At 37.2% G+C, this 14,168-nt stretch overlaps 1 protein-coding gene across 1 annotated transcript in view; it reads left to right on the top strand.

Moving 5' to 3' along the window:
* Positions 1-14,168, top strand: part of DGKB (diacylglycerol kinase, beta 90kDa) — a 554,412-nt gene that overhangs the window by 526,429 nt on the left and 13,815 nt on the right. The window lies entirely within an intron of this gene.

The following is a 14,168-nucleotide window of genomic DNA, read 5'->3' as shown; positions in this document are numbered from 1 at the left end:
AAAATTCAGTTTCCATTTGTAGAGTGGGCATTTTATTGCATTTCAGAAAGATGCTGGGTATTACTCTTGGCACTGAGTAAGATAGAAACATTTTAATAATATGGATCATGATCAATAATAGGAATGAAGACAAGGACTGCAACATAACCATTAACACAATTGTCTTCAAGGCGCTTTATAATAGAAGATGAAATAAAATATAAGAAGCAGGGATAAATAAGTGTTTACAGGAGTTAGAAACAGAAAATGACACAAAGTGATGAAGAGGACCCAGAGTATAGAAGATACTACTTTTGATAAGTGGATCTGGCAGTTCTCTTTGAAAAAAGTCAAAAGCTCAGTATTTTAAAGACAATAAAAAGGATGGTGTAACCAAAGCTTCTAGAGCTTCTAGAGCTAGAAGTAAAACAGAACAAGTGTAGAGTGGACAGTTCATGTAGAAAATGTGGAGAGCAGAACATTTAATTTTAAGATAATAGGAAGTTATTGAAAATCTGAAGCATCCTCTGATTCAGATGGGTGATTTTCACCATGACTGCAGTATATAGAATGGACTGTGCTAAATAGCCCCAGGAGACAGATTTATCAGAATCATCTGGACTTGGGTAAGGATAGTAACAGGAAAACAGCAGGATTTGAGCCATCCTGAAACAGGAAAAATTTGCTACTGAGTTCTCTCAGATGGGAGATGGAAGATGAGAGAAAGAGATGAACGGAGGTTAGTCCTTGTGAGAATGCTGTTTACTATGTAATTAAGATGGGGGGGAAACTAGTTAGGGAGTGACAGGGCAGCTCTTAATATTAGATTAGGACAAACACTATGTGAGTGCTTTTGCTACATGTGAGTATTTATTAAATAGTCAATATCTAAAGAAAGGATATCACAGAAGAGAATTGAGGCTTTTGGAAGTTGAATAACTCAAGGTCTATGTAGCAGTTACATCTCTCAAGCCAAGAACTCTGCTTAAATCCCATTCTCATAACTACTGTTTAAACAACTTTAGCTATAGTTTCCTAACAGCCAAGCTTAGCATATAAGCAAGGTTTTAATTTTACCTTTCCACTGGTTTTCCTCTGAAACTGCTGGCTTGGTCTTTGTGTATAGCATATAAGTCATATATAAGTATGGCTTTTAATTTGTTTGTTCCTGGCATTTTCCTTTTTGATCTCTGAACCCTAAGTTTGTGAATTGCACTGTTTCTGTAAGAATGTAAAATGAACTTACCTAAAAATCTCTCTATTTCCTATACTTTCTTCCAACTCTGTACTTATTTTTAAATATACTTAAATAAAATTATTGTCCTTCCCCCTAGTAGTATGTATGCTTTCACCTTATCTCCACCTTATCTCTCCACCTTATCTCTCCTCACTTCTAAATTCACATTTATAATCATATTTATGTCTAAGGTGGTGGTGTTAGTGTAAATGGTGGTGATGTGCAGGATGTGGTGAGGACAGTGGTAATAGAGATCTTGAGGAAAGTGGTGGAAATATTGGTCAAACGTGGTTACGGCAGTGATGCTACCATTTGGCAGCAATGGTTATGGAACTAGTGGAGATGGTATGGTGACAGAGCTTTTGATGCAAGCTTTTGATGGTGGAACAGTGTTCTCATGTCTAAGAAGAGGTCTGTTGTCAACTGTGGTCACAAGAGAATAAATGAAAGATAATCAATGAAATACTTTCCATGAGTAGACTACTTTTTTTAGATTTTTTTCTTTGGGAGATGGAAGTTTACTCCCTGTGCTATATTTCAAGTCAAGAAGCCTTAATGGCAATGATAATATCTGACATTTATTAAGCTTTCAGTTTGTACCTTATTACAAACTGAGACACCTGACCTGTATTGGCACATTGAGCTTTCATAAAAGCCCTGATTAGCTTCACTTAATAGATGAGCTACTGAGGCAGAATAATATTAAATTTCTTGCCTGATTTCATACATGATAAATGGAAATGTAGAAAATGTAACCCAGGCAGGCTGGTTCCTCTGTCTGGCTTTGTCACTCCCTAAGCAGATCTCAACCTGAGAAAGCCTCAGGCATTCTTAATGACACCCTCTCCCCTCCAGAGTATGACCTTTGTTAAATCACCTGCTGCCTTACTCCACATTTAGAAAGTCTACATCTATTAAATCTAATTCATGTTTTGGTATAATTCTAACTTATTTCACATAAGCATGTTTAATGCTTTTATTAAGTTTTTTTTCCGGTGATCTATATAATTGTTAAACTAATAGTAATTTATTATAATTTATATTTCTCTCCCTGTAAATTCTCTTATTCATTTAAAACATTTTTTGCAGTCTACTGTAGTCCAAGAACAGTACTAGACTATGGCTCATTATTGTTATTTCACATTCTGGCATACTCTCCTTTTCCTAGAACCACATGGAGTTCTGAACTTTAAATTTCACTTTAACTGAAGAGAATATTTAGTATTCATAGCATTGGTATGGTTTAACTGAACACTGTTCTTTGCTTCAATTGAATAACACAGTGTTTTTCTTACAGAACGTAAGAATTGGTAGAATGTTAAAATTCTTTGCTGAATTTAAATATCCATAAGCCGATATTCAATTTATGAAGGAATTGCTCTAGATGTAATTTTAGAGCATAGCCCACAGAAATTCTTTTTTTTCCTTAAGTGGAATATATAAAATGGAAAGGCAGGTCATAAATGGGTCTTGGTCATTAAGCCAATTAGTACTTTTTAAACTAAAATACATACCATCTAAGTTCTGGAGAGGGATGATGCTGATGGTTGCATAACAGTGTGAATATAGTTAATGCCACTGAGTTGTCAAGATGGATAATTGTATATTATACTTATTTTACTATAATAAAATAGAGAATGAAGACATGAAGGTAATGTTAACTTACATTAGTTAACTTACACCAATTCTGAGTTCAAAACATAGGAAAATCATATACCAAAAAGCATAAAATATATTCTTCAAACTTATACTTTGATAATGATTTTATGAGATTTTTAAATTGCCTCTCTATAGTCACCAGAAATTTGTTTAATACTCCTGTGTTCACAGTCCTAACAGTGAAATTTGTTTAATACGCCCATGCTCACAGTCAATGAGTTAAGAGAATGTACTTTGTAAACATTAGTCATGTTAATACACATATCAAATTAAAAGACTATTTATTCGAGAAGACTTTATATTGGGAAGTTTTGACAAATGCTTTTTTCAGACCAGACTGTAGACCCCAAATTTCCTTTCTGGTTTCTTCCTCCCTGTTTCTCCACTGTAACACATCAAATGTCCTGCCTCTGTTGTCCATGTTTTCTATAATAGAGAGGGGGGAAAAAAAAAAAACCAGCAACTTGGGAAGGAAAAGAGCAAGAAGAACGGTAAGATATAGAAAGTCATGATGTAGGTCAGATATCATTTTATACCTAGGCACCCAGCTCCCCCAAATCCCATTGGTGATATGTGGCCAGTAAAATTTTAAGTGAGGAGTGACCATACAAAGCCTCAAATTCAGTACAACCAAAATGGATTACTCATTTGCTTCCATCTGGTCCCCTATCAAAGAAGAGTTCTTACATTTCAAAACTGCTACTTCTTCTCCTCTTCTCATATACTTAGTGGAAAAATCACACACCCAGTTTTCTCTAAACTAGAAATCTGAGGTTCATTCTATACTTCTCTGCATACCCTCAAACCAATCAAGATGCCCACCTTATAATATCACATTTCTGGAAACTTTTCGTTCCTATTTCCACCGAATTTGGTCATTTCATTTCTCTCGCTCCCAACAATAACCACAGCAGACTTCACCTCTATTTTTTCTAGTGCTTTTCTTCCAGAGTGATGATTATATGGGTCTAATCTCACCACAACACTCCTCTGCTTAACGTTGTATGATTTGAGTTAGGCTTCCTGTTTTGCCAGTGCCTTCTCTTACTTCTATTTCATCTTCTGTGCTTCCCTCCTGGCAAACATCTTCTCTTCTTCAGGGTAACTCAACTCATCTATTGAGACTTACTTCCTACTATCTTTCCTCCATAAAACCTTTCCTATTTCCTCTTTCTCCACCTCCCTACCCTATACGTGAGCAAACCGCACGCTCAGCCTCAGTGCTTCATTGGGTTACAAGCAACTAACTATTGATACATTATATTGGAACTGTCAGCTGTCAGCGTGTTGGTCAAGTTTCCGGGTAAATTTAAATTAATGTGGTCAGGGCAGGTATCGGTCATCTCTGTACCCCCCGAGTAGGAAGTGTGCTGCACACATCATTAGGTTGCCAATACTAAATACATTTTAAATTTGCAAATTTCTTAAATACTTCTTGGGATAGTATAACAATTTTTTAAAATACTCTTTACTAAATCTTTCACTGAACAGGATGTAGGTTGGCTAGCAATTCATTCACATATTTCTCATATATAAATACATGTAAAAGTTATTTTGAGTTATCTTTATTCATTACATTCTCAAAGCAAGAATTTGAATGTATCAGAGAAGAAACACTTTTCAACCTTAAAAGATTTCATCTTTCTGTTTCCTGGTATGATAAAATTAAACTTTGGACCACTTCCCTCTGCATTATTAATTATGTATTCATTTTACACATTATATAGACTACATTCTGTTAATACTCTGAAATATTAATAATCATGTATTAGTTATTACTTGTGATACTTTTATGAAAAGTAATGCCCAAATGGTTGTAAATACAATATCATCCCAGGTGCTTTGTCTCCAATTAAAGTATAGAGAATTCCTGAAACTTCCTTCAGTGTGGTAAAAAATGAGAAGGAAGTCATCAGCAGGTCATAAGCTTAATGGGGAAATAACCACAGGTAAAATTATGAAGGCTCACCAAAGTCATAGCTGAAGTCAAGACAACTTCTGGAAAGGATTTACATGTGCCTTGGTCTCCCTTTAATTTCTTTATATACCTTTATTTGTTGTAAAACCTCTCAGCCCTTGAAACGACTGGTTCAATCTTGATTTCCACTCAGAATACTTTCAACGTGCACCTGAGCCCTAACCTGGTAATAAGCCAATCCTGCCATGTCTGGTAGTCTTGCTACCCTACATTAGATGTCTGTTGTTCCTGGGGAAGACACTTGGTCATCTTGTGTTCTAAAAGCTGCTGCCTCCCGCTGTGTGTGGGAGTTTTCTGAACTGAATGCCAGTTCCCTTCCCTGACTCAGACACTGGCTACTTTTCCTCATCTTTTCTTGCACCCTCTCTTTGAAATACTGGATCATTTTCCATGGATTTTAGATACTACCATTATCTGGTTCTTTTTGGCACTTCTTTTTACAAAGAGAATATATGCAGTACAACGTAAAGCTGAAAATCCTTAAAAAGAGAACTAGTGTTCCAGGCCCTGTTAAATTTTATGTTTGTTGCTATTAGAATTACTAAAAATAATAATTTTAAGGATATTTAATCATGAATCATTGGCTAAAATATACATTAATTTCTGGCCCTTAATATAGAAAGTTATATGTATGTAAGTTTAAATGTTTCCAATTCCAAAAACTGAGTGTCATGCAGATGAAGACTGAATGAATTTTTTTTCAAGACGTTTGGATGTTCTAGATAAATATGGATGATTCTGTGATAACAATGTCTAACATTTATTAAATGCTTACTATACACCAGTTTCTAGTCCACATATTTATAGTCATTATTTGTTTATTCCTCACAATGGTAAAAAGTCAGTAAATTTATTATAATCCCTGTATCATAAGTTAAATGAAAAGCTCAAGCCTGCTAAGTCTAACAACTTATATAAAATGTACAAGAAAGTGGGCAGAGCAATGGGTTTGAAGACCTTTTTTCTTAAATGTGATGTTTTGCTGCCTCACTCAGTCATGGCTTGGGCCTTTAATGTATCTCTAATATTAGAATCAATTATAGGTCATCATTAACAACAGGATTTAATTCTTCTAAATTTACTCACATTTTTCTCTTTATGTAATACATTATATTTTTGCCTCTCAGTTAGCCATCCATTCATCTATAGCGAGCCACCAGAATTATTACTGAACACACTGTGTTCCTCTAACTCCCCGGTCTCAAATGTCCACACCTACTCATTAGTCCAGAGCCCTTGCTTTAAGTTATTCTCCCTCAGTAGGTATCAAGCGGCCATGTTTCATAGGAACGACTCTCCAGAAGCTTTTTCCAAATACTCCTTACTTTTTGCTGCATCGGGCAATACCACACTAAGAAACGGGAGTCGTGGAGCAGGCTACATAATGCAGGATGCTGCTCATGAACATGATCCCGGCATTTTTATTATACAGTTATTAGTCAAATGGGGAAAGTTAAAATGAAAAGGGAGAAGTAGAAGGAGGAGCATGGTGGTTCTGTAACGCTCACCTTGGTATTTGGGTCTAGCCCTGATTCCCCAGTCAGGATTTCAAACTGTCAATAAGGTACTCCACTGATCAGCTTCTGGGGTCATTTGTTATACATCAGTCAATGGCCCTCCGCCCATTCCCGATCATACCTTTTGATGCATACCCCGCCCAGGGTGATCCAGCCTTATGCTCTTAATTGATATGAAAGTCACCTTAAGGGGTTGGGCTCTTGTGACCAGGCAGTTCTGTCCTTGCTTTGTTAAAATGGAGGCTGGAGAGGCCACTTAGGTTTAGCAGACCCACAACTTTTGTGCCCAGAATCTGTTTCCTATTTTCTGGTTCAGAAATAGATCCTCTGATCTCAAAGGAAGCTACTAGCAAATCTGTGGCCTCTTCCAGCAGTCTCTAGGACTGTTTCTATATGGTTTCTATATCTTTCTTAAATCATATCTATGGCTTATGGTATTATACTGATAAACTTTTTTATTATTTACTCAGATTACCTTAACTATCTTCTTCTATTGGGATATATCTATTTTTGTTAATTATTTACAAATTGGCCCTTCCTGATTGCACAGCAGGTTAAAGCACAACACTAAGAAGCTAAAGCCACTTCCACATTAGTTCGATCCCCGCCCGCCCCGGAAGGTGACCACATGGTGTGGCAGACCTCTCCTGACCCACCCTCTGCTCCCCTCAGCAGTGTACTTTGACAATCTGCCTGTTCTGTTCCCTACTCTGTCTCTGGTGAAGGCTTGCACTGCCTCTGCACCTCTGGCCTTCACCCCAGTTCTGTATGCATAAATAAATAAATCGTTTTTAAAAAGTATTTGTGAGACACTTCTCCAAAGAGGAAATGCAGATGGCCAACAAGCATATGAAAAAATGTTCAACATCACTTGTAATAAGGGGGATGCAAATTAAAACCACAATGAGATACCACCTCACACCAGTAAGAATGGCACATCTTCAAACAACTAGCAACAACAAATGTTGGCGAGGATGTGGAGAAACAAGAACTCTCCTGCACTGCTGGTGGGAATGCAAACTAGTACAACCACTACGGAAAACTGTTTGGAGGTTCCTCAAACTGCTTAACATGGAGCTTTCATACTACCCAGCAATCCCACTCCTAGGTATCTACCCAAAAGACACAAAAACACTGATTCAAAAAGATACCTGCACCACCATGTTTATTACTGCCTCATTTACAATTGGAAAGACATGGAGACAGCCCAAATGCCCAAAAATGGATGACTGGATTAAAAAGATGTGGTACACATACACAATGGAAAATTACTCAGCAACCCAAAAAAAAGAAACATCTATGTTGCTCCATCTATGTTGCCTTTTGCAGCAACATAGATGGAGCTGGAAAAGATCATGTTTAGTGAAATAAGCCAGAAAGAAAAGGAAAATACTGGATGGTTTCACTCATAGCAGGAATATAAAGGACCAAGAGAGAAAATAACAATAGTAATGAATAGTAATATACCAGAGATATTTTATGGAGGTAGAGTGGGGAATGGGATCAAAAACAGTGGAGGGAGGGAAATGCACTGGACTATGGTGATGGCACACGGGTGATTTGGTGATGGGAAGCCCATGGGGATTATAAAGGAGATTGAAAAGGGCACAAAATGAAGTAAAAATAAACTTTTTTTTAAAGTATTTTTGGAGTCCTTCCTGGTGGATAACAGGTTAGACTGTAGCAATGAAATCTACCTGCAACTGCGTTAGTGCAAGTTCCATCTCTAGTCTTGGGAGTTGATCCATATGGTGCGGCAGACAACTCCTGAACCACCCACTGCTCCCCTCAGCAGTGTACTTCATTGATCTGCCTGGTCTGCTCCCCACCCTGTCCCTGGTGAATACTCTCACCGTCCCTGCACTTCTGGCCTGTAGTCCAGTTATGTATGCATAAGTAAATAAATATTTTTTAAAAAATTAAAAAAAGGCCCTCCCTGGTGGCGCAGCGGGTTAAAGCACAGCACTAAGAAGCTTAAGCCACTTCTGCATGAGTTCGATTCCCGCCTGCCCCGGAGGAGATCCACATGGCGCTGGCAGAGCCCGCCTGACCCACCCGCTGCTCCCCTCAGCAGTGTACTTCGTCGATCTGCCTGTTCTGCTCCCGGTTCTGTAGCTCTGGTGAATCCTCTCACCCTCCGCATCTCTGGCCAGTACCCCAGTTCTATATGAATAAATAAATAAATCTTTAAAAAAAAAAAAAACTAAAAAAAAAATCTTTTTGGAAGGTGATGGCATACATGCCATACACATCTACTGAAAATAAAATGAAATCCCTTCCTTCAATGCCAACTCTTAGTAGCAGCTTCCTTGAAGTCTTTACACGCCCCATCTGTCTGAAATATTTGCCTAATCTTTTATACTCCTGTGACTTTTGGTTGATATCTTCCTGATGGCAGCACAATGCACTGCCTTGTATTTCAGCAGTAAGTGTTACATGCCCAGATCTCTTGACTTAATTGTAAGCATGTTAAATTTTATCTGTAATTTTCCTTCATACCTTGCAAGGGTCTTTTCCACAAGATGGTTTCTCATGAGAAATCCACCATCATTTGAAGTATCACTCCACAAAATGCAATGTCTCATTTTTCTCAGGCTGCTTTCAACATTTTTTTCTTTGTCTTTAGTTTTCAGTAGTTTGATTTTGATGAATCTGGGCATGGATTTCTTTGAGCTCTTTCTGTTTTAGTTTCTCTGAGCTTCATGAATCTGTGGGTTTATATCTTTTGCCAACTTGGGAAGTTTTCAGCCATTATTTCTTCAAATATTGATTTAAGCACCATGCTCTTTCTCTTTTCCTTCTCAAAACTTCGATGACATGTTTTAGACACTTTATGTATTATCTCCTTGATCTTGGAGCTTCCTGTTAATTTCTTTATCTTTCCTCTCTTTTATTTCTTTTGGTCATTTTGGATAGCTATTCATCTACATTCACATTTTCTTATCTCACTCCATTTCTGTTCTTGAGGCCCTCCAGTTATTTTTTTTATTTCAGTCATTGTATTTTTCAGCTATAAAATTTTCAATTGTTTCATTTTTTAATATCTTCTACTTTTCAGCTCATAATCTACATTTCCTTTAATTTCAAGAGGCCTCCCTTTATTTCTTCAAGCATCATTAGAGTAGTTAACCTAATGCTCTCGTATGGCAATTCTGACACTTGACATTATGACCATCTAGGGCTTATATCTTGGTCTGTCTTTTCCCCTCAGTGTTTTCAGATTTTCCTGCACTGCCATAAGTTTAGAAATTTTGGATGGTATCCTGAACATTTTAAATATTATGTTTTGGAACTCCAGATATTGTGCTATTCTTTTTTTTTTTAAGATTATTTATGCATACAGAACTGGGGTACAGGACAGAGGTGCAGGGGCAATGAGAGGATTCACCAGAGACAGAGCAGGGAGCAGAACAGGCAGATCGATGAAGTACACTGCTGAGGGGAGCAGCGGGCGGGTCAGGAGTGATCTGCTTCACCATGTGGATCACCTCTGGAGCAGGCGGGGATCCAACTCATGAGAAAGTGGCTTTAGCATCTTAGTGCTGTGCTTTAACCTGCTGTGCCACCAGGAAGAACCCTGTTGTGCTATTGTTATGAGGAATATTGGTTTGTTGTTGCTGTTGCTATTTTAGTAGGTAGTTGATGCAGCTAAATTCAGGTATTCTGCTCCCTGAGAGTGGAGGTTTCAATGTCAGTTCAGTTTATAACGTCTGCAGTGTTCTTCCACATTATCCTATATATACTAGATTCATAAGCCTATCTGGAAACTTGATGGTAGTCTACCCCTAATTCAGTTCTCTCTATTGTCACTATGCTTCCTAAGATAAATCTACTCATTACAACTCAAGCAGTATACTGAGATCATGTACAACTTTAAAAGATAGCTTTCTGGACCCTCCCTGGTGGCCCAGCAAGTTAAAGCACAGAACTAAGAAGCTAAAACCACTTCAGCATGAGTTCAATCCCTGCCCCAGAGGTGACCCACATGGCACAGCAGACCTCTCCTGGCCTGCCTGCTGCTCCCCTCAGAGTGTATTTCAGTGATCTGCCTGTTCTGCTCCCCACTCTGTCTCTGGTGAATCCTCTCACAGCCCCAGCACCTCTGGATTGTACCCCAGTTCTGTATGCATAAATAAATAAATCTTTAATTAAAAAAAAAAAAAGATAGTTTTCTTGAGTTTCTTCACCCCAGGATCTCGTTGCTGCTTTTGACTCCAGGATTTGCATATTGAATCTCAGGCAAGATTCCAAGGCTTTTGTTATCCTGCTCTTCCATGTACTTCCTTATACGGTATCTGCCTCCAGAATTCTGTGGTAAGGAGAAAGAGAGCTAAAAACAAGCCATAGTGATATACCCATGTTTTGGGACTGCCCTTTCTATGGTCAAAGAGAACTTTCCTGCATTAGACTTTTAGGCAGCTGCTGTTGCTATATATTTGCTGAGCAACTGTATTGGAAAGATTGAGAGGAGCCTGAGGGGAGATATAAGATGAGACCTGTCTCCTGCTCTCATTCACCTGTATAAGGCCTCCTTTTCTACCCCCTTAAAGCAAAATAGCAGTTTTTCTTGAGATGCTCCATCTGTACTTGGACTATAGATTTGGGGTGACGTTTAAATCCAGTGTAGGAAATATAAATGAGCAGCAAGAAGGAGACTCTCATCCCTGGTTAGTGGCACTTAACTCTCTGGTTTTCTTCCCCAGTCAGCCTGTTAGCATTTTCTATTCAGCCTCCTGAACTGGCTACTCTGTTTTCTGAGCAGAGCTTGCCTCTGCCTTCATTGGGAGAGACAGAATGGACTGTGATTATTCTCTCTTGACTAGAACTGAAAACACACCATCCTTCTACATTGTATTGTCTATTTTGAGATCCTTCTAAATTCTCCCTATCAGGTTGGCATGTTATTAGTCAGAAAAGCTGATCTGCCAACTTGGAGAATTCACAGTATATTTCCCATCCATCTTCATATCTCTTACAAAAATACTAACTAATCTATGAAATGACCTAATCCTTTAATTTAAATGTTACCAGTTTTGAGAAAAACTTTATTCTTTTTTTTACCCATTTTTGTGTTCTGCCTTTACAATGTTGAAACAGCTTTCACCTCATTGTTTGTGTAAATCATGCACTAAAATGACATAACTTTTCTGTGCATCTATCTAAGGATAAAGGATAAAGCTCTTGGAGGTATTTCTCCAGGACAGTAATGATGCAGATGACCATCTGAGATAAGCGTTTTGTATTATTTGTCTGTAACAGACAAGTTTTAAGACTATTGCAAGTAAATTATGAGATACTATGGGATCTTTTAGACCCATTCGCCAGCTATGGAGGTGAAGTTTAGTGAATATCCTAAGTCATGAAATAAAGTTGTAAGTCCGGCATTATTCCTTGCTTGCATTTCTCTTCCCAAACTTGTCATCAATTCATTTAGCTTGTTTGCTTAAAGGCAAAAATTTCAGAGGAGGCAATTCAGTAATTCTGATGCTTTATGTAATGATTAGTGTTGAGTAAAGGGGCACAAGCACAAAGCAGGCAGCTCGCCAATGAAAGTGACTTTCATTTTCTCTATCAGCTCTACAAGAGCAAGCCAGGCATAGAATATTTACAATTGAGAAGCAGAATACCCCATTTGAAGACATTGTTCTAATGTTTTCAACTCACTCACAAGAGTACTACTATGAAAATCCTTACTTCTCAGGAATACCATTTAAATGAGCATTTCATTTAATGTTATAAAAAAAATACATGCAATGTACTCTGTGTGTGTGTGTGTACAATTAGAGAGAGAAAAATAATGTTTATATATATTAGGTGTAATAGTATAAATTAGATTATTTTCTTTCATAGTTCATGTGCTTATATCTCCATTATTAAATAAACAGTAAATATTTTTTTCCAAGAAAACTTAGTGCTTTAATTTGGATATTTGGCTTATGCTTTCTGTATGTATGTATGTATGTATGTATGTGTAAAATATAAAATAACTTGTTTACATCATTATTATATATATACACACATACATATACATATATATGTATATATAATAATGATGTAAATAAGCTATTATATATATATATATATATATATATACATACATATATAACAGTTTATTTTTACATCAGTTTGTGCATTTTTTCATTTCAGTTGTACACCCTGTGGGCTTCCCATCACCAAATCATCCTGTGCCATTACCATGGTCTAGTGCATTTCCCTCCCTCCACTGTTTTTGATCCCATTCCCCACTCCACCCCCATAAAATATCTCTGGTATATTACTATTCATTACTATTGTTATTTTCTCCCTTGGTCCTTTATATTCCTTCTATGAGTGAAACCATCCAGTATTTTCCTTTTCTTTCTGGCTTATTTCACTAAACATGATCTTTTCCAGCTCCATCTATGTTGCTGCAAAGGCATGTGTTTCTTTTTTTTTTTTTGGTTGCTGAGTAATTTTCCATTGTGTATGTGTACCACATCTTTTTTAATCCAGACATCCATTTTTGGGCATTTGGGCTGTCTCCATGTCTTTCCAATTGTAAATAAGGCAGTAATAAACATGGTGGTGCAGGTATCTTTTTGAATCAGTGCTTTTGTGTCTTTTGGGTAGGTACCTAGGAGTGGGATTGCTGGGTAGTATGAAAACTCCATGTTAAGCAGTTTGAGGAACCTCCAAACAGTTTTCCGTAGTGGTTGTACTAGTTTGCATTCCCACCAGCAGTGCAGGAGAGTTCTTGTTTCTCCACATCCTCGCCAACATTTGTTGTTGCTAGTTGTTTGAAGATGTGCCATTCTTACTGGTGTGAGGTGGTATCTCATTGTGGTTTTAATTTGCATTTCCCTTATTACAAGTGATGTTGAACATTTTTTCATATGCTTGTTGGCCATCTGCATTTCCTCTTTGGAGAAGTGTCTTTTTAGCTCTTCTGCCCATTTTTTGATGGGGTTGTTTATTTTTGTTGAGTTTCATCAGTTCTTTGTATATCTTTGTGATCAATCACTCATTTTGTGTGAGAAAATTTTTTCCCAATCAGCGGGATGTCTGTTTGTCTTTTGTAGTGTCTCTTTTGCTTTACAGAAGCTCTTTAACTTGATGTAGTCCCATCTATTTATCCTTGCCTTCACTATCGTTGCATTGGATGCCCTATCTTTAAAAATGTCGCTAAAGTGTATGTTGTGTAGTGTTTGGCCCATCTGTGCTTCAGGTATTTGATGGTTTTTAGAAACAGTAAATATTTTTAAAGGTAAATTCTGCATAGAATTGTTTCTGTGTATGAACAACACATAAGCAAAGGAGAATAGGGCAATTTTGAGAACTAGTAAAATAGCTAAAGTTTGCTTATCTTTATGATAGGAGGGTCCTCTTAAACCTGCTACCTAAATTAACTATCACAAACTCAGAGGCGAAGACAGATTAGAAATTACAACACCTCATCACTCTTTTATTATATAATCACAACTATTTAATTAAATTTTCTATAATGTTTTATTGAAACCTATTCTCGACATTACTATTTTTGAATTTATTCCAAATTCATTCTAGCCTTCATCAACAACTGACATAGTCAAGTTTTCTAGCATTTTATCAGAAATTTGGTGTCACTTGAAGTTAAGCTATTTTTTACTCCTTAAAAACAATGTTTTACAAATCTCAATCGAGGGAGGAGCCACAAACTGATTAGGGAGATGATTATGCAACGGAAGTTCATCCCAATGGGTAGAAAACAGGAAAAAGCTTTAGTTTGTTCTATCAGTAACCTCTGGTCTTCAGAAAGTCATTCTTCTTAAATCTATTGTCT

This window comes from Condylura cristata, unplaced genomic scaffold, assembly GCF_000260355.1.
Source record: "Condylura cristata isolate star-nosed mole 26May11 unplaced genomic scaffold, ConCri1.0 scaffold00005, whole genome shotgun sequence".
Taxonomy (NCBI): domain Eukaryota; kingdom Metazoa; phylum Chordata; class Mammalia; order Eulipotyphla; family Talpidae; genus Condylura; species Condylura cristata.
Note: the sequence above shows the minus strand (reverse complement) of the source record. Positions and strands in the feature narration are given on the sequence as shown.